Source organism: Gorilla gorilla, chromosome 16 (assembly GCF_029281585.2).
Source record: "Gorilla gorilla gorilla isolate KB3781 chromosome 16, NHGRI_mGorGor1-v2.1_pri, whole genome shotgun sequence".
Taxonomy (NCBI): Eukaryota; Metazoa; Chordata; class Mammalia; order Primates; family Hominidae; genus Gorilla; species Gorilla gorilla.
The window spans coordinates 75052945-75074258 of record NC_073240.2 but is presented as its reverse complement, the minus strand read 5'-3'; the positions used below and the strand labels follow the sequence as shown (position 1 = coordinate 75074258).

At 44.9% G+C, this 21314-nt stretch overlaps 1 long non-coding RNA gene across 1 annotated transcript; it reads left to right on the top strand.

Annotated features, from left to right (window-relative positions):
• The first annotated feature begins 16902 nt into the window (after positions 1 to 16902).
• On the top strand, positions 16903 to 19270 carry LOC109023411 (uncharacterized). Its single transcript, XR_002002796.3, has 2 exons — positions 16903 to 17043; positions 18868 to 19270. It is a non-coding gene; the product is annotated as an uncharacterized lncRNA (long non-coding RNA).
• Positions 19271 to 21314: the final 2044 nt, after the last annotated feature.

Here is a 21314-nt window from a genome sequence, read left to right as displayed (position 1 = left end):
CCCACCTCCCTCCTTGCAAGCCCATCAGGGTCAGAGTGCAAGCACCTCCTCAGCCCTCAGTTCCCAGTGACTGTTCTCTCAGACATTCCTGACTTTTCTTCATAGCTCTTCCTATAAGCTGTGATTATTTATTCATGCGTGCTTAATGTGCGACCTCTTACTAGAGAGGAAGCCCACTGAGGGCAGAGGCCTTACCTTCCCAGGTGCTATTGATCTCCAGCACAGGGAAGACACTCAGTAAGCGCCCCCTTCATGGCATGATGGACAAGTTGGGTGGTCATCAGAAGGAAGCATTTTAGAGCTCACCCACTTCGTCTCCTCATCAACTTACAGATAGGGCCTTTGGGCCCAGGCTAGGGAAGGGGCATGCCCAAGACATTTTAGAGAATATTTCATACAGTGTAGGAGACCCATGCTCTGTTGGGTGGGTGAGTATGTCAGCAGCCTTCTGGGGGCAGGGAGTCTGTCCCCTCATTCCCTACCTAAGACCTTAATGACAGCCAAACATTAAGCTCAGACTCCCACCTCAAAACAGATGTGGGGGGCTGAGGGCGGGAAAACTGGGAGGGACCAGCCCACCTGGGCAGAAATGAGACTGTGCGTGCTGGTCACTGATGTATCTTCCTGGTCTGCTCAGGTCCTGCCACTGCCTGCAAGGTGTGGCCATACCCGCTTCCACCAGGAAGGACAATAGGGCCGCCAGGATCTCAGCCAAGGACCATTGACTCTCCAAGGTGTCTCACAGTGGGACAGGTGGGCCCGGCCCTCAGCAGAGCCCAGAAGCAGTTGTGCAGGCCTCTGAGGATGGGGCGTATGACCTCCTGGGTTGCCCCTCTGCTCTTCTCTTGCTGTCAGAGCTCAAGTTCTTTCTGTAAAGCCCAACTCACAGGAGATCATGCCAGCAGGCAGGGAGACAAGCCAGAAGTTGGGCTCCCTGATCTTTTCAGCCTGGGAACTTCCTGTGGGCTGTCTGAGCTGCCAACTCCCCTCTCCTGGCCTCCTCTAAATTGGGCTCAGGCCTGAGATGGGGACCCTTGGTGAGTATGTGCGGCCCTGACTGTCCCCAGAACTAGGAGGCCAAGCTTGGGAGCCCCTCCTGTGAGTCCTGGCCCTGTCTCCTGTGGGTCCCTGGCAGCTTGTAGGGTGACCAGCCAACAGTCCTGGTTCACCTGGAACTGATAGGTTTTCTGGGATGTGGGACTTTCCATGCTAAAATCGAGACAGTCTCAGCAAACCAGTACAGTTGGTCACCCTAGCAGGGGAGGGGGGCTCACTTCCTCCCACAGTTTTTCTTTCCCCCTGCTCCCCTTCCTGCCTGCAGAGGTCCAGCCCTCTCTCCTCCCATTCCGCTGCCTCTCGCTCCGCTGCTGCTCCTGCTGCCCCCAGCCAGGGCGCCAGCCGTACCCCAGCTGTGGCTGCTCGACCAGGACTCCCCCACCCCAGAAGGCCTCACTCCCACTGACCAGGGGCGCCACGTCAGCTTTTCCTGGAAGGCAAAAAAAAGATCCTGATGAGAAGATGGAGCGAGAGGGACAAGCCCAGCAGAGACAGAGAACTGGAGAGAAACAGAGAAATGAGAGAGACACCAGGAAAAAGAGAGGGAAAAACAGAGAATCACAGCCTCCTTTCCGGAGGTAGAGAAAGGAAGCAAGGGAGAAAGACCCAGAAAGAGAGATGGAGGAAGAAGATCTGAACCCGGAAACAGGCTCTGAGAGGAGAGAGGCAGTCGGGGGCTGCTGTGGTCAGCTGTGGTTGTGGGCTGTAGCCATCCCACCAAGAGGGGCAGAGTCTGTCTTGGTCCCGACACTGTATTCCCCCCAGCAGCCTGCTGGAATAGCTGGGAGGAAACTCGGCGCACTCCTGGTGGGACTTGGTTAAGCCTGTGGGTGTCCTGGGAGAGAGAGGCTGTTGAGAAGATAGGGTTATGGAAGGAGCTTCGGACAGCTGGTGGGACTGCATGCGTGCGTGTGTGTGTGTGTGTGTGTGTGTGTGTTTGCGCGCGCACAACACGCACATGCATGGGGGGACATAGAGTGATCTGCCTAGGTCACCAAATTATGAGGCTTCCTTTTTCTAGGCCTTAGTGCCTCTGTCATACGTGAGAGTTGGTCTAAAGTCCTTTGGCCCCTATATTCTGCCTGTTTAGAATTCTCAAAAATATCTACACTGACACAAGGGGTCCGTGTGCATGTGTGTGTTCACGCACAATTTCTGTGTGCATGCATGTGAAAGGTGAGCCTGTGACTATTCTCCGTGTGTGTGTTGTTCATGCAGGAGTGTGGGGATGTGAGGTGGAGTGAGCAGGAGCTCGTGGCATGTCCACCCAGGGCTGTGGATGGGGGAGAGGCACTGCAGGCCCTATCTTCTCTTCTGGCGTCACCCTAGCCCGGAGGTTGCAGCTGACCTTACCTGGGATGGCCTCACTCCCATTTCCTCCCCATTCTCCTCCACCCCTTCCCACCACTTGGGCATGAGGGCCTCTCCCCTCTTCTCAGGATCTCTGACCTAGGAACCCAGGTGAGCCTTGGTGGGCAACCTGGCCGCTTTCTCTGGCCTCACCCCCTTTGTTCCGGCCCTGCTCACTGTGTGCAGCCCCACATGTGCCCTGCTCCCACCTTGGGGCTGCTGCTCCTACTATTTCCTCTAACTGGACAAAGTCCGTCCATACCTGCAGGGCTCCCTTCCTCTTGTCTTTTGAGGTTTGTTCAAATGCCAGCTCCCCAGAAAGGCCTTCCCAGGCCACTCTATATAAACAGTCTTTGTCCCTTGCTGTCTCCTCACCTTGCCTTACTTGTCCTTCTTCCCTCCCCTCCCGACATCTCTGTTAGTGTGTTTCCTGTCTATCTCCGCAATCTGAATGTGAGCTCCACACAGGTGGGTACTTGGTTCTGTCCACTGCTGTCCCCCCAGTGCCCAGCAAAGGGCCTGCCGCTTAGTAGGTGCTCAACAAATAGTTGCTGAACGAAGGAATGAATGAACAATAACCTTGGCCTTCCAGCCGGAGCCTTTGCCCCCCTCTCTCCTCCCTCCTCCGTCTGCCCAGGGCCTCCTAAACCCTCCCTGCTGACTGTCACTGCCCTTCCACTCAGGGCCATCTCCAGCCACTTTTCTGGTCCCCTCTCCTGGCACCATTCCCACTGCTCTCTCCTGACCTTCATGTTCATCCTCAGGAACTATTTTCAGCAGTAGCACCAACTGAAGCATACTTCATAGGAATTATTTTTGTTTTTCCCCAAGCCAGTCCCAGTTTCCAGGAATGCAGAACTTGGCCGCACCCCCAGGATACATCACAGACCTCGAGTTTTCAGCCCCAGCCCTTCCCAAAGGGTAGGGGTGGGACTGGGGAGTGTTATGAATGACAGTGAGTGTTCAGATTAAGGTTCTAGATTGGAACCAGTGCTATAGGGTCAGGATCACGACCCTTTGTTAGCTGTGGGGCACTAGGAATGGGCCAAGGGCCATTTGTTAGGGGTCAGCATGAAGGGTCTGGATTAGACGTGGGTGCAGGTTGAGTGGGTGGGGCAGGGTTAGTTTAACCCTGAGGATGAAGCAGGATCTGGGGTCTGGAATGGGGGAGTCACAATAATCCCTCTGCTCCAGGGGAAGATGGAATTGAGGGTAAAGGGCTTGGAGGGTAATGCAGAGAGAGAGAAAAGGAGAAACAGGGGGACCCAGCAGAAAGCAAGGGGGGGGGAGGGGAGGGAGGGAGACTGAGACATAAAGAAAACAGTGGTGGCAAAGGCCTGGGACAGTCAGGGGAAGGTGGAGCCTCTCACTGACAGCAGAAACCCATTTGGCTTGGCAGACACCTGCTTCTCACGAAGAGGTGAGGCTGCAGCGCTGTTCCATGCAACACCTCCCCACCCACCCCCAGCCACCAGACAGAGACTGTGGGCAGAGCTTGGCCTTCTCCCAACCCTGAGGGGCTACCAGGAGGTACAGGTGGGAGCACCAGGCTAGAGATGGAGGGAGGAGAGAAGCTCCGGCAGAGAATGCTGACCAAGAGGAGGCAGGGCAAGCAGGCTGTGCTGACCTCAGCCCAGGGAACCTCTCGGGGGAGACAAGAAGACAGGTGGCCAGTGGGCCTGGGGAGGTGGTATTGTCTTCAGGGGCCTCTGGGAGAGCAGGCCAGGCAGGACAGAAGGTGGCACAGCCGCTGAGGGTTGTAGAAGCTGAGAGAAGAGAGGTGAGAGCTGGGGATCAGGAAGACTCAAGGGAGGAGGTGAGAACTTGGATAATTTTTGTAAGTTTTATTGAAGTGAAGCATGCAAATGGCAAAACAGAGCATCACATTGACAGAGAGGCCTCTAACAAAACACTACGATCCTCCTCCCCCCCTCGCCTTCTCCTATGCACTCTCCAGAGCAACAACTGATGGTTTCTGGTTCTTCTTCTGCTGTGGTTACACATGTCAGGCCTGCCCATAACATTTGCAGGGCCTGTGACAAAAGAATAATTGGAGGCCCATATACCATATGTGTAAATATTTTATTTATTTATTTATTTATTTTTGAGATGGAGTTTCACTCTTCTTGCCCAGGCTGGAGCGCAATGGTGCGATCTCGGCTCACCGCAACCTCTGCCTCCCAGGTTCAGGTGATTCTCCTTCCTCAGCCTCCTGAGCAGCTGGGATTACAGGCACGCACCACCATGCCCAGCTATTTTTGTATTTTTAGTAGAAACAGGGTTTCTCCATGTTGGTCAGGCTGGCCTCGAACTCCTGACCTCATGTGATCCACCCGCCTTGGCCTCCCAAAGTGCTGGGATTACAGGTGTGAGCCACTTCGCCTGGCCTATTTTCTTTTCTTTTCTTTCTTTCTTTTTTTTTTTTTTTTTTTGAGACAGAGTCTCACTCTTGTCTTGCTATAACAAAATACCTGAGATTGGGTCTGTCGCCCAGGCTGGAGTGCAGTGGCATGATCTTGGCTCATTGCAACCTCCGCCTCCTGGGTTCAAGTGATTCTCTTGCCTCAGCCTCCCAAGTAGCTGGCATTACAGGCGCCCATCACCACGCCTGGTTAATTTTTGTATTTTTGTAGAGATGGGGTTTGGCCATGTTGGCCAGGCTGGCCTTGAACTCCTGATCTCAGGTGATCCGTCTGCCTTGGCCTCCCAAATTGCTGGGATTACAGTCATGAGACACCACATCTGGCCATATGTGTAAATATTTTAAAGTTATAAATTCGACAAAAGATTTAATATGTTCTGTTCTCCAATCCATGACAAATGTGTCTTAATAACTACGTGGAAGGCCAAATTCAAAATTTAGAATTCTTGGTGTCCTCATAAAGAGGAGAAATTTGGATTCAGAAGGAAGACAAGGTGAAGACACAGGGAGAACATAAAATGGAGATGAAAGCAGCTGGTGGAGCCGTGCATCTGCAAGCACCAGAGATCGCCAGCAAGCAACAGATCCTAGTGGAGAGGCCTGGAACAGATCCTCCCCTGCAGAAACCAACCCTGCTGACATCTTGATTTCAACCTCAGCCTCCAGAACTGTGAGATGATAAATTTTTGTTGTTTGAGTCACACTGTTTTTTATTTTTATTTATTTATTTATTTATTTATTTATTTTTAATGAAGTCTTGCTCTGTCACCCAGGCTGGAATACAGTGGTGCGATTTGGCTCACCACAACCTCCACATCCCAAGTTCAAGCAATTCTCCTGCCTCAGCCTCCTGAGTAGTTGGGATTACAGGCTCCTGCCACCAAGCCTGGCTAATTTTTGTATTTTTAGTGGGGACAGGGTTTCACTACATTGACCAGGCTGGTCTTGAACTCCTGATCTCAGATGATTTGCCTGCCTTGGCCTCCCAAAATGCTGGGATTGCAGGTGTGAGCCACCACGCCCGGCCGAGTCACACTATTTTTGATACTTTGTTATGGCAGTCCTAGGAAACTCATTCACTCTGCTGGGAAAAACAAGGTTTTAGTTCATACGCATGGCTCCCTTTCATCACTCTTCATTCCTCCTGGTTTTTGGGAGTTAAAATATTCTTGGTTCTTCCACTGGTTACCTTTGAGCTCTAAGTAATAGACCTACTTCCTACTCCATAGAGTGAAGATACAATTGAATGACTTCCCACTATGTAAAATAAGAAACCGACTTCTATCTCTCCTCTATCTCTCAAGTCTTTAATAGTCTTACTTTTACATTTTAAATGATGATAACATTTAGATACTATTCTGAAGTCATTATTATAACAGCTGCATTTTGTCCATAAATTGACTCTAAAAAAACAATAAACCAATATTACATTCTCATGCCTGTGTGAGTACAGTTCACTGTCACCGCTGAGCCAAGGAATATCCAAGAATTACATTTCTTTCCTTTCTGATCCAATGTCATGATGCCCAGGCTGCTCAGAAAGGGTTCTTAGCATCAAGGTCAAATGTATTCAATTTTCTTATGCTCCATCAGCTGCTCAAAGACATGCCACATTTCATTTGCTTTATATTTGGGCTACAAATTTTTCTGCACAGCTTTTCATTTTCCTGGAGTTTCTAATTGCTTTCTTTATTCTAATTGTCAAAAGAATAATGTGCCTTCACCCAATACTAAAAATAACCCACCTTTGTATACATATTCTTATGCTGACATTACCTGGTATTAAAAGCACCTACTTTCTTAATGACTTGCCTTATTGACATATGAGCTTCTTCTTTTTATTTTTGCTTTTCAAGCAACTGGAAGCCCTTTTAACCCTAAAGCCTCTTCAGTTGCAGAACCCAGAATGAAGCTGGGCTTTAGAGAGCATCTAATCAGAGCCCATTTGAAGCTTCACTCTCTTCCCTGATATGTGATCATAATGTTCCCTCTAGAATCTCATTGATGTTGGGGAGCTTTCTACTCCAAGGAGACCCATTTGCTTTGGAAAGGTTTTAAGTGTCTTCTTCTTGGAGCAACTCTGTCTTAGTTCATTTTTGTTGCTATAACAAAATACCTGAGATTGGGTCATTTATAAAAAAGAGAAATTAATTTTCTCGCAGTTCTGGAGGCTGGAAAGTCCAAGAGCAAGGCACCAGCAGGTTTGGTTATGTCTGCTGAGGGCTGTTCCCTGCTTCCAAGATGGCACCTTGTTGCTGCATCCTCCAGAGGGGAGGAATGCCATGGTCTCAAGTAGCAGAAGGGATGGAAGGGCAGTAAAAGAGTGAACTCCATCTGTCAAGTCTTTTTTTTTTTTTTTTTTTTTTTTGAGATGGTGTTTCACTCTTGTTGCCCAGGCTGGAGTGCAGTGGCATGATCTCTGCTCACTGCAACCTCTGCCTCCCGGGTTCAAGTGATTCTCCTGCCTCAGCCTCCCAAGTAGCCGGAATTACAGGCATTTGCCACCATGCCCGGCTAATTTTTGTATTTTTAGTAAAGACGGTTTCACCATGTTGGCCAGGCTGGTCTCAAACTCCTGACCTCAGGTGATCCACCTGCCCCGGCCTCCCAAAGTGCTGGGATTACAGGCGTGAGCCACCACACCTGGCCTGTCAAGTCTTTTTATAAGAGCCCTAACCCCCTAACCCTATCCGTTTATGAGTATGGAGCCCTCGTGACTCAATCATGACCTCAAGACCACACTTCTTAATACTGTTGCACGGGGGATTCTGTTTCAACATGAATTTCAGAGGAGACACTATTATACAAACCATAGCAATCTCCAATCATCATCAGGCTCATGCCTCTCCCTCAGGGAGCACCCAGTTAGTAGGACCACTTTCTGTTTGTCTTTGTCTTCCTCCTTCATGATGTTCACACATGAAATGACCCCATATGTCTGTGGGAAAGGATGAAAAAGTTCTCCCTCACTGGCTATTTTCTCTGTTGTGTCCTGTTGTTGTTTGGTTGGTCTTTTAACCCATGAGGCCTCTATCCCAAGGTAGAGAGGAGCTGGAGGAAGCATTGTGACTGACCAGCTTCTCTTTAGGGCATGTGACCCATTAGGCTGGGGGCAGCAGCACCCACACTTAATCTCTACCCAGGTAATTCCCTCCCTAGGGAAGCAACCTCCAGTGTTACGGCTGGGAAAGAATTAGAAAACAATTAATTAATTATACCCTTATTTTTAGCCTTTTTTTCTTTAGGCAGGAATTACCAAAAATCATATCTACTATGTTTTAAATTCCTACATTGTTAGTATATGCCAGGCCCCCTTTATACATACCATCTCCTTACACAAACCCAGGGTAGGTACTTTTTTGTTTTGTTTTGTTTTAGAGATGAGGTCTCCCTTTGTCACTCAGGTTGGAGCATAGTGGCGCTTCATAGCTCACTGCAGCCTCAACTTCCTGGACCCAAAGGATCCTCCTGTCTTAGCCTCCCAAGTAAAGGTAGGTACTTTTTATTGCCCATTCTAGAGAAAAGAGCACTGAGACTCAGGTTAAGGAATTTTTCAATGTCCCCTTGGTTAGGAAATAGGTGACTAGAGTTTGAACCCACGTCTCTCTGATCCCGAAGCCCTGGTTCTTTCGTTCTTTTGAGAGGCCATGCAGACAGGATAGGTTCGGTTTCAGCAGGAAAGGGCAGTTTTAAAAACATGAAGGCAGCTGGGCGCAGTGGCTCATGCCTGTAATCCCAGCACTTTGGGAGGCCGAGACGGGCGGATCATGAGGTCAGGAGTTCAAGACCAGCCTGGCCAACATGGTGAAACCCCGTCTCTACTAAAGATACAAAAAGTTATCAGGGTGTGGTTACACCTGTAATCCTAGCTACACAGGAGGCTGAGGCAGAAGAATCGCTTGAACCTGGGAGGTGGAGGTTGCTGTGAGCCAAGATCGTGCCATTGCAATCCAGCCTGGGCATCTGGGCGAGATTCTGTCTCAAAAAACAAACAAACAAACAAACAAAAAACAACAACAAACATGCAGGTAGACTTTGACCAAAATCAAGAACCCTCCAGAGGGCCAGTGGGAGCTGGGATATAGGAAGGGAGCTGGGGCCAGTTTCCTGTTGGCTCTTCTTTTGTGGATATCAAGAGCCAGTACAGGGGCTTTGATGTGACAGGTCAGGATAAGAGCAAGGCTTATGAATCCAACATCTGGCAAAGATAAGACAGATTAGAAACTGGGGGACAGAAGAGGACTGGGGGAGGCTGTGAGAGTTGTAAGGAGGCTATGTCAACAGCCCAGAGAAGAAGCAGTGATGAGGGAAGGGGTAGTAAAGTGAACAGGTGTGAGAGGTGGTGAAGAAATGACAAGATGGGCCATAAACTGGGCCTAGGGCAAGCAAAGGGGGCTTTCACTAGACTGGCAGAAAGAGTGCAGTCACTGTTCTGTGTGACGTTCACTAAAGCAGCTTCAGCGGTCTAGAAATATTCATTATTCCATCCACTCCATAAGTACCTCCTGGGCTCCAACCATGAAACAGGCAGTGAGCCAGGTGTGGGAACAGAGCAGGGGACAAGAGTGACGATGGGTTGCCTTCATGGAGCTCACAGTATGGTGACGTGGACACTGCCCATCAAAAATAAGCTTTCTGGGTCAGGTGTGGTGGCTCACACCTGTAATCCCAGTACTTTGGGAGGCTGAGGCAGGAGGATTGCTCGAGCCTAGGAGTTCAAGATTGGTCTAGGCAACATGGCAAAAGCCCATCTCTACAAAAAATAAAAAATTTGCTGGGCGTGGTGGCACATGCCTGTAGTCCCAGCTACTTAGGAGGCTGAGGTGGGAGGATCGATTGAGCCAGGGAGTTTCAGGCTGCAGTGAGCCATGATCATGTCTCTCTCTGCACTCCAGCCTGGGCAACAGAGCAAGACCCTGTCTCAAATAAATAAATAAATAATAAATAATAAAGGGCAGAACTCTTTCTGCCCTTCCCCCACCCCAACTCCTTCTTTCCTCTTGAGACACGAAGACCTGAGGACTCTCAGAGCCCTGGATCTGAGCTCTGGGAGAGGGGGCAGTCTGGTTGACATAACCCCCACCTCCCTGGGGCACTTTTTCTCAGCCAAAGCTGATTTTTTACCCAGAATATGCTCAATGTCACACCCATTCCTGGGACCCTTTCCGCACCTGTTCCCATTCTTCTGCTCCACAGGCAGAATTTTCTTTCTTTATGTTTTCTTTTTGTCTTGGTTCCCTCTGAGGCAGTTGTGAATGCCAATCAAAATGACTGCTATAAAATTTTAAAATAAGAAAATACCACTACACATCTATTAGAATAGCTGAAAATTTTTAAAAATGAAACTGAAATTATCAAGTGCTAACTAGCATGCAAAGCAGCTCATACACTGCTGGTGGGAATGCAAAAATGGTTCAGCCACTTGGGAAGATAATTGGGAGTTCCTCACATAGTAAAACATACATTCATAATATAACCCATGAATTCTGCACTTAGGCAGTTACTCAAGAAAAATAAAAATGTGCACACAAGAACCTTTATGCACATGTTTATAATCACCAAGAACTGGAAACAACCCAAATATCCATCAGCTAGTGAATGGATAAAAACACCACCACCACCACCACCAGGGGCTCATTGTATCCATACAATGGAACACCACTCAGCAGTCTAAAGGATTGAGCTACTGATATGCACGACAGCCACGTGGACGGAACCATAGATACATGATGCCAGGCCAGGCGTGGTGGCTCACACCTGTAATCCCAGCACTTTGGAAGGCCGAGGTGGGTGGATCACCTGAGGTCAGGAGTTTGAGACCAGCCTGGCCAATATGACAAAACCCTGTCTCTACTAAAAATACAAAAATTAGCCAGGAATAGTGGGGGATGTTTGTAATCCCAGCTACTTGGGAGGCTGAGGCAGGAGAATTGCTTAAACCTCGGAGGCGGAGGTTGCAGTGAGCCGAGATTGCGCCATTGCACTCCAACCTGGGCTCAGAGAGAGACTCCATCTCAAAAATAAAAGAAGAAGAAGATGAAGAAAAAAGAAACATGATGCAAGTGACAGACAGGATCACCAATATTTTAGAAAGACAACCCAGGACACAGCCATGCCATGCCATGCCAGACCAATACAAAAGCCATAATACCATATATAATAAATAATTATACACGGATGTGCCATTGCTTTTAAAATATTACCATAAAATATGGAAGACAGGTGCTTATTTGAAATTATATATTCTGATTTATTTACCTTTCTGTTATATAAATGTTATTTAAACCAGACAATAGGACTACTTAATAACAAGTAGTGACAATTAATAGTAAGACCAATTAAATATGTGTGAAAAAATAAAACAATATTTTTACACTGTTTTTATCCTCGTATATGGCAATTTGTTTTTAACTTTTTAAAAGTCCTTATTGAATATTCAAGGTTTATAGGCTATTTATTTTATATTATTAAGATATATAAACATAAGACTTCTAAAAAGGAAAACGTAACTATTCACAATAGCAAAGACATGGAATCAACCTAAATACCCATCAATGATAGACTGGATAAAGAAAATGTGGCACATATAGACCATGGAATACTATGCAGCCATAAAAAGGAACGAGATCATGTCCTTTGCAGGGTCATGGATGGTACTGGAAGCCATTATCCTCAGCAAACTAACACAGGAGCAGAAAACCAAACACTGCATGTTCTCACTTATAAGTGGGAGCTGAATGATGGGAACACATGGAAACTGGGGGAACAACACACAATGGGGCCTGTCAGAGGGTAGGGGGTGGGAGAAAGGAGAACATCAGGAAGAATAGCTAATAGATGCTGGGCTGGCTTAATACTGAGATGATGGGATGATCAGTGCAGCAAACCACCATGACAAATGTTTACCTGTGTAACAAACCTGAACATCCTGCACATGAACCCCTGAACTTAAAAGTTGGAAAAGAATAAAAAAAAGGAAGGCAAAAAATTAAAAAGGAAAATGAAAATAGAATAGGAATGATGAAACAGGTATTTCATATATTTGATTTTTTAAAAATGTCAGTTTCCTCCTGTCCCATGCTAAAGTAAGATGCCTTAATGTCAGTTTCCTTCTGTCCCATGCTACAGTAAGATGCCTTTTATTCTTTCAGCTTCCTGTCCTAATAATAGTTCTCTGAATTGCCTGTGGCATTTAGGACACCCATCCTTTCTTTTATGCAATGATAAAACTGAATGGAGATAAGTATAACATTCACTTTGGCCTGCGGCTCTGCTCTTCTCAAGTCCACATTACACTGATTTCTAGTGTCAGTCTGATGTGGTAACACAAGGCTAAATAGCTTCTCAATAATACTGTGTGAGGGCATGGAGTACCTAGGCTTTTATTTACTAGCAACAGCAGGTTTTTAGACTTGTAGGAGTTAATTTCCACCTCTCCATAAATGTCCATCCCCTGTATCTATGGGCTTGTTTTGGTAGGCCAGCTGTTCGTCAATCAGTTCTTTTGCTGCAATAAATTAATCACACAGGCTATCGATGTCTAAAATGTCTGTCATTCTAAAACACTTCAAAGCACATTGGATGTCATCATAAGGTAAGCCTCTTTTCTCTGGAAAAAATGGTTTCAAAGCAGAGAGGTACTTCGAACTTGTGACATTGAAGCTGGAGTCCAAATAAGTTACAGTTTTAGTAAAGAAATTGAGAAAATCCTGTTTAACTTGGCTGTCCTTTCCTAGTGATAATTTTTTAAGTTTCAAAGCAGTCTTATTTCCAAGAAATGAGTCATTTGTTCACTAGATGAGTTTTTGTCACAACCTACACCTAAATGGAACGAGTTAGATGCACTTAGTTCATCCTTTTCTGTAGCTTTTTTAAAGATTATGAAACAGTCTTGGAGAAATGGCATATAAATTTCCATTTTACAGTAATCCTTTTCTCTGTTCTCATCCTCAATGCATTTCCAAAGTAGTGAAGGACATTCTTCTCATCCTACACTTTGAAAATATGATTTTATAGTAGGCCAACATGCTAACATGTTTTCTGCAAGACATCTTGTAGGCATGTCTAAGAAGGCTATCTCCTTCCATTTCCATAAAAATCAAAAATCTCATAAAGCGCCTCTGCATGCTTGGAGGAAACTGAAAAGTAACCAAAAATGTCATTATGAAACTGTCAATGTCACAGGTGGGCAAATCATATCTCTTTTTAGCAGTGTTATGTAAAAGGTACAGAGGGGTCAGGACGTTTAGCAGGAAATTTTTAAAATTTCCTTTGGTCAGTTTATAGACTGAATGGAATTTTCCAATATTTACATTTGCACCATTTGCCAAATATGCAGATAGATGAGCAGTCTAGTTTGCATTTGAACACAATATCAACAATCTTTTGTTTTATACTGCAATTTCATCACAATCCTCATAGAAGTCAGGAAAACAACTTGAAACTCCATTTTCCAAATAAAAAATACTTAAGAGCGAGGGAGAACATGTTTTTGTTGCCGTGATTCCACACATTGCTTGGTAGAGCTTAGAATGCATGCTTGTTGGAGTAGTTCTCAGAATCAGCTCTATACCATAAAGGGTCAACCCATCTGTTATCAAAATTTCCCCTTTTGTTCCCACTTGGGCCATTTCAGTTGCAACTTCTGAATCAGGAAATGTGACTTCACTCAGTTTCATACAGCATCAAGGAAAAAATATGATAACGAGAGTTTGTTTGTGTGATAAGCCCAGGTGAATTGAGTGGCTACCACTTTCAACTGGGCATTAGTGTCTTTTTGGAAGATGAGAAAACTTGAAAGATTGATTGACTGATTGATTGATTGATTGATTGATTGATTGACTTAGAAGTACCTGTCCCCTCCTAGACTGGTGAGATTCAGATCTATATTAGTGAACAGCACTCCCCTACCTCAGGCAGGGCTGCTGCACACAGCCCAGGAGGTACTACTCCCTGCACTGCAAGGACAACAGAAGAACATCTCTGGGGACAAACCAAGAGCATGTCACCTCCCCAAACTAGAGCCAGTTTTCAGGGTGACTTTTCTAGACTAATGCACAGCTGTTCAACTGTGTAGATGGAAAGGTGGGAGGTGATGTTGTAATGATTGTAACTGCTTCTGGGCCTGACACATGATGGAGAGAAGTTGGGGAGTGTTCTGCCCTGTGAGTGATCTGAGGATTTCACTAACATAACATCCTCAGTTCTCTGCCCTGGGCAGGGAGGCAGGTAGAGTGAGCAGGCGCAGATCATCGGGTGCAACCAGCATTCATGGAAGAGGGAGCACGTTGCGTGTGCAGGTTAGATGCATCTTTGTCATCAGTTATCCAGGAGAAGGACAGTGCTCCATTCGGCACCCTAGGAACAAACAGGTGCTCTGTCAAACTAAGAAGGACCAGGCAGAGGTCAGCTGGTTGGAAGAGATTCCCAGGAACGACAGAGGGCTAGGCTACTGGGTCACGGGTTAGCCAGCAATAAGGCCAGTGGGAGGAGATAAGTGACCCTCGGCCTGCAGCATGAGCATCAAAGAGCACACAAAATGGAGGGAAAATGTCTTTTATTGTTGGATAATTACCTTGTTTCTAGCTCGTTGCTATTACAAACAGAAAAAAAGGAATAATCAGCTGAAAATGGATTCAAATGATATTTTTAGGTAAAGAAAAAAGAAAAATCCATCAAAATTAAGAAAATCAGATCATTAAAATGCTTAAAGATGCATAAATGTTTGCAAAACCTCTCTATGGGGAAAAAATTAATCAGATGGGGGAAACCAGTGATTGGGGATGTTCAGTGCTGGGGACATTCGTGTGTGCCCAGATTGCTTTGGATGAGTCTATTTTTGCCACAGTGAGATGCCGGTTCTGTTGGGCAGTGTCGTTTTCCCATGCCTCTCAGAGTGACAGATTCCAGAAAGCTGGCAGAGAGGCAGGGTTTGTCAGAGGACAGACATGAGATCCAGAAATAGGCCAGAGCCAGTCAAGAGTGATGAAAAGATAAACAAGGCCCAGCGAAGCTGCCGGGGATGGGGACCGGCCTCAGCAGCAGTGTCAGGGAAAGGGTGAACAGATTTTAGTAGACTCAGCTTCCTCAAGAGCAGCTGCAACCCACAGATCAACTTCCTGCCTCAGTCAATAGGGTGGGCCAGGCTGCTGCAGAGACACGTCTGTATATCCAGTTGCAAGCTGGAGAAAGTAAATATGGAGAGAGCAAGGCAAGGGCTAGCAGAGAGCTCAAGCAACTAGCAATCATTTGTGCGTTTCCAACCCATTATTTGAGCTTCATGTGACACTGTCATAGTTAACCATGTGAACACAATTACTGCCACTCAGTCACCAACTCCTGCAGGAGCAAGGACTTTTAGAGATCTGCTTCTAAATGATGTAACTCTCTCAGAAAAGTAACTTAACTGTTCCCACTCTGTGACTGCATTCATTTCCATGGCAGCAGGATGTGTTTCCAGAATCCCTGGCAGCTATAGCTGTGAACGGGGAGAACATAGCTCCTGGAGCAAGCAGAGGCCAGACACCAGCTCTCCCAGCTTCCTTCTCTGTCTCCTGAGTTCAGCATCTGTTCGTTCATTCATTCATTCATTCATTCATAAAACACATAAAGAAGTACCCACTATGCCTCAAGCACAGTCTAAGTTCTAGGGAAGAAAGGTGAATGAGCTCTATTCCTGACTGCAGTCAGGTTTCTGATATTGACTAAGTTTTCATCCCCAGAAAATGGTGACTATATTTTGTCAAATAAAAACAAATCCAGAATTAGAGAGGGAGGGAGAGGCTTTAATTAGAAAGACGATTGCAATATGGAGAACTCTCCCATCTCAGAAATCTGTGAGTGTCTCAAAATCAAACAGAAATAACTTTTTCTTTCACAGGGTAAAGAGAGGACAAGCAGAGGTAAGCAAACGTTTGGAAGGGGAGCTGGGCACACAAGGGGTGGGGTCTGGCGGGAATGTGCCTAGGAAAGGCAGGGTCAGCCGATTCCCAGGAGGAGCTGATAAGGGGTCACAATCCACTTTCTGTTACGCTTGCTCAGGCTTGGAGGAAAGCAGACCTCAGAAGCCTGGAGGAAAGAGAGAAGCTGCCTAAACCTTGGCCAAGCCAAAGCAGAGGGTAAGAAACAGGCCACTGCGGACACCTGGTCAATCTCCAGCAACCGATGCTTTTGATGAGTGTCAGATGGGTGGCTGATGAGCACCGAGCCTCAGCTGATGAGCTGCATTCCTCAACCATTTTCTAATAACCATCCGCTCACACGTCCACACACAGACAGACCCACAGGGCTCCTTTCCTGTGGTGATTTTGATTGCCTTACTCTATATTTTATCGTTTTCTAGGCCACAAACAGTAGCTTCCTTCTGATGGGTAAAATTCAACCTAATTAAACCCGAAGCACACCCAATCGCCAAAGAAAGATGAAGAAACAGATATATTCCTTTGCTTCTTGAATAGAAAAGCCCGAAGAATGGAAATAGGATTTATAACTTCCTGACTGTAAGAGGAAAAATACCATAAATAAAACCTGACCTATCTAACAAAGGGCACAAATGGGGGTGGGAAGCAAAAAAGCATGGCCGATAGAAAACTCAGAGTGTCAGGAATCAACCCAAACATATCATTAAGTATAAGAAATTATGAATAAGTTGTTATAAATTAAAGGAAAGACATTCAAATTGGGTTTTTGAAAATCCAGTTAGATGATTTACAAGTGTTCAGTTATCTATTGCTACATGACAAACCACTCTAAAACTTAATGGTTTAAGATGAAAATGATTGATCATTTTTCATAGTCCTGTAGGCTGGTATCTGTGTGGTTCTTCTGCTGATCTTGCTGGGAGCACTCATGTGGTTGCTGTCAGCTGACAGCTCAGCCAGAGCTGGAGACTCCAGGATGTCCCCCGTGCATGTCTGGGGGTCGGTAATTGTCTTGACTGGGGCGCCTCAGTTCTCTTCCATGTGGTAGTTGTCCTGTTGTAAAAATGACCATTTAGGAATACTCCTGCTGTCCACTGGGCTGACTCACAGGCATTGTGACATGAAAGGTCAGGGTCAAATGTATCACAATATGAACTTGGGCTGGCATGGTGGCTCACATCTATAATCCCAGCACTTTGGGAGGCCAAGGTGGGAGGATCACTTGAGGCCAGGCGTTAAGAAACCAGCTTGGACAACATAGTAAGACCTCATCTCTACAAAAAATACAAAAATTAGGTAGGTGTGGTGGCGTGCACCTGTAGTCCTAGCTACTTGGAAGGCTGAGGCAGGAGGATTGCTTGAGACTGGGAGGTCGAGGCTGCAGTCAGCTGTGTTCATGTCACTGTACTCCAGCCAGGACAACAGAGCAAGACCTTGTCTCAAAAACAAAACAAAACAAAAATGAACTTGTTCTAAGGCATTTGGCAATGAAGCAGCTGGGTAGTAGAGAAAAAACAAATTTTGAGATGTACAGAGCCAAAAAGCTTGGCTAGGGAAAACCCTTCCCATTAGATACAGAAATTTGTGAGGAGAGTACTCAGTTCTCATTCAAGTTTAGTCAAAGCCAGCAGTCTCTCCTGTCAATAATATATTCAGCATTGCAACATAGACCAACACCTTCAACATTCTAAGGGAAAATAGTTTCAAACCTAGAATTCTATGTCCAGCAAAACTATTAATTGTCAGGGCACATTTTTTTTATTTTATTTTTGAGTGAGAATCACATGAAATCGAATTTATCAGAATCCCTATGTCTGTGGGACACAAAACTGCAATAGTATTATAACTTCAAGATCACCAATAATAAAAAACAAATTTTGATCAAACATGCTGAAGAAAATACTGAATTGTCTTTTTATTTTTCTTTCTGGAAATTATTACAAACCATTACCATTAAGAAGAAGCACAGTGGCTTTGTACTATGTTAACTTGGCTAGGCTGAACTGTTTTTTTCAGAATTGCCTTTCTGGAATGTTTACAAGTAGGGTGGCCACACGATATTTCTTTTTTTTTTTTTGGGATGGAGTCCCATTTTGTGGCTCAGGCTGGAGTGCAGGGCTTGATCTTGGCTCACTGCAACCTCCGCCTCCCAGGTTCGAGCAATTCTCGTGCCTCAGCCTCCTGAGTAGCTGGGACTACAGGTGTGCATCACCATGCCTGGCTGATTTTTGTATTTTTAGCAGAGACAGGGTTTCGCCATGTTGGCCAGGCTGGTCTCAAACTCCTGACCTCAAGCAATCCGCCCTCCTCGGCCTCCCAAGGTGCTGGGATTACAAGCGTGAGCCACCGCGCCCAGCCACAGAGACATTTTTGAAGGTGATTTGGAGGGTGGAAGACAGGCAGCAGCCATTTGGTTGCTTACCTGCTGGCTGACCTCTTGGGCATGGGGCAGCAGCTGGGCTTGTACCTCCTCCAACTTCTCCTGATCCTCTTTCAGTTTCTCTGACTCCTGGCCCAGGTGTGTGTTAAGCTCTGTGAGGCAGGGCACCAGCTTCTCCCACAAGACACCCACATCATCAAGGTTGGAGACAGTTCTGCTCTGTCCTTATAGGTTCCACCTCATGTTCTTGGACTCTAGCTTGTTCTTGCTCTCCCTGGAGTTTTATTTCCCTCTTCCTTTCCACCCTGCCTGCCCTGCAGACTTCAAACTCCAGCATCAGATGCAAGGTAACAGCCTTACAAAGCATGCTTAGTCAGCTTCCACAGTTGTGTAATGTTGAAGCCCTATAGCAAATCCATTTAAAGAGAGGGAGAGAGAGAGACAGAGAGAGAGAGAGAGAGAGACAGAGAGAGAGAAACATATCCTTCTAGCAGGATCTGCTTCTGCTTTTGATTGAAGGTCAGCTGATACAAAGGTCTTCAGAGATACAACTAAAAGTTCAGGAGAAAATCATTATAAAGCAATGTCATGTAGTTTAATGTTCGACTACTTTCCTGGATTTTGTGGTTTGTGGTAATTGTCACCATTTTCAAAAACTGCAGTTTGTTGTGATTTCTTTTCCCACATTTCTTTGATGTCTAATTTTCCATTTGTGATTCTGTATAATTGCATAATTTTAGGCCTCACAAGATCAAGATCCTCTCTTGCTTCTCTAGAGAATGTGCTCCATCAAAAAGAGAGAATAAACCAAGAAGAGGAAGACAGAGGATCCGGAAACAGGGATGATGGTGCACGGAAGTCCCAGGATGACAGCTGTGCATCAGGCCTTCAGCAGCCAGGATGGGAGCAGAAGGATGGGGGGCTCTGGGAGTGTCTCCAACAAAGAAAAAGAAACTGATCAAATATCTAACTTTTAAAACATATTGAGGGGAAATTTATACTTCTGCAATAAATTTTAGGATATCAATAGAAACTAAGAAAATAACAAATAAAAAAACAAAAAAACAAAAAACAAGGTAATTATCAACCGCAGGAGAACAAAGGTTGTATGAGAAAGGAAATAAAAACAGAATTCAGTACATGGATCAGCTGTGAACTGTGTTTGCATAATTATTATAATGTAAACATTGGAACAATCATTTCAGCAAAAGTTGCAATTTAATCATATCGGAAGGATGAAAGGAAAGTTGAGTGTTTATGTGTCTTTGTGAAAGAACGAATTTATTCAACCTCCATAGGAAGTCAATAGGTAATACATAAAATTGAAAAAATAACAGTAAAGCATGTTATTTTTTAATATGGTAGGAAACAGCAGAAAAAACTGAAAAAGCTGAAAGTGGAAGGGAAAGCACTAGGAACTGGAATCAGAGATAAAGTATGGGACTGTTTTCTCATTATAAACCTTAGAGAATTATTAATTAAAAATGAATTCTAACACTAGAAAAAGATATATTAGGAATATATTTTTAAAAAGAAAGTGGGAGTGAGAATATTAATATTAGAAAAATAAATTCAGGACCGGGTGTGGTGGCTTAGGCCTGTAATCCCAGCACTTTGGGAGACTGAGGCGGGAGGATCACTTGAGTCTGGGAGTTCAAGACCAGCCTGGACAACATGGTGAAACCTCATCTCTACAAAAAGCACAACAAAATTTAGCCAGGCATGGTGGTGCATGTCTGTACTTCTAACTACTTGAGAGGTTGAGGCAGGAGGATCAAATGAGCCTGGGAGGCAGAGGTTGTACTGAGCTGAGATTGTGCCACTATACTCCAGCCTGGGTGACACAGTGAGACCCTGTCTCAAAAAAAAAGAAAAAAGAGAAAGAAAGGAATGAAAAAAGAGAAAGTCAAGGCAAAACACAATAAAAAGAACAAGAACAAGGAGGCTACTCATATTAAAAGATAGGATAGTTCACCAAGAAGGTATAATAGGCACAAACATTCATGCATCTACTAATATAGCTTTGACAGAAATATAAAGAGAAAACAAATCTCAAATCAAATTAGGAGATTTCTAATACACCTCTCAGAAGTCCACAGGCCAGATAGAAAATAAGTAAGGATATGAATGGTTTGATAAAAATTAAGGAACTTGATCTTAAAAGTAATCTAAAATATCTTACCCAATAATTGGAAAATACATATTCTCTTCAAGCACACACAAAATTTTCAAAAAAAATTAAACATGTACTAGCTTACAAAAGAAATCAATAAAACTCAAAAAACAGAAGTCATACATGACACCTTCACAAATCACATGTAATAAAATTAGGGCTAAAAAAAGAATAGGCCAGGTGCAGTGGCTCACGCCTGTAATCCCAGCACTTTGGGAGGCCGAGGTGGGTGGATCACGAGGTCAGGGGTTCGAGATCAGCCTGGCCAACAGAGTGAAACCCCGACTCTACTAGAAATACAAAAATTAGCTGGGCATGGTGGCACGCTCCTGTACTTCCAGCTACTTAGGAGGCTGAGGCAGGAGAATTGCTTGAACCCAGGAGGCGGAGGTTGCAGTGAGCCAAAATCACACCACTGCACTCCAGCCTGAGCAGCAGAGCGAGACTCCGTCAAAAACAACAACAACAACAAAAACAAAACAAAACAAAAAAAAGAATAGTCAAATAAAACAAGAGCAACAGCAACAGCAACCACAAAATGATCCTGAAAAGTTTTAAATATGTATATAAATATTATTGGGTTAAAGAGATAACTCAAACAAGAATTACAAACTTTTCATTGTGGTAAAATATACCTAACATAACATTTTCACCACTTTTAAGTGTACAGTTCAGTGGCATTACATTCATTCATATTGTAGTGTAATCATCCATCCATCCATCTCCAGAACTTTTTCATCATCATACTGAGATGCAAACTTTTACAAGAACACTTAAAACATTACATAGTAAAACTTGCAGTATTCATCCAAAACAATATGCAGGGGATCTATAACCAATGGATTCACCCAAAAGCAATAAATGTTTAAAAAATTAACTAAGGTCTCAACTCAAAAAGCTAGAAAAAAGAAAAATAAATAAATCCAAAGAAAGTAGAAATAAAAATACTGGTAAAGATAAAAATCAGAGATTAACGAACTAAGATGGATGCAGTGGCTCACACCCATAATCCCA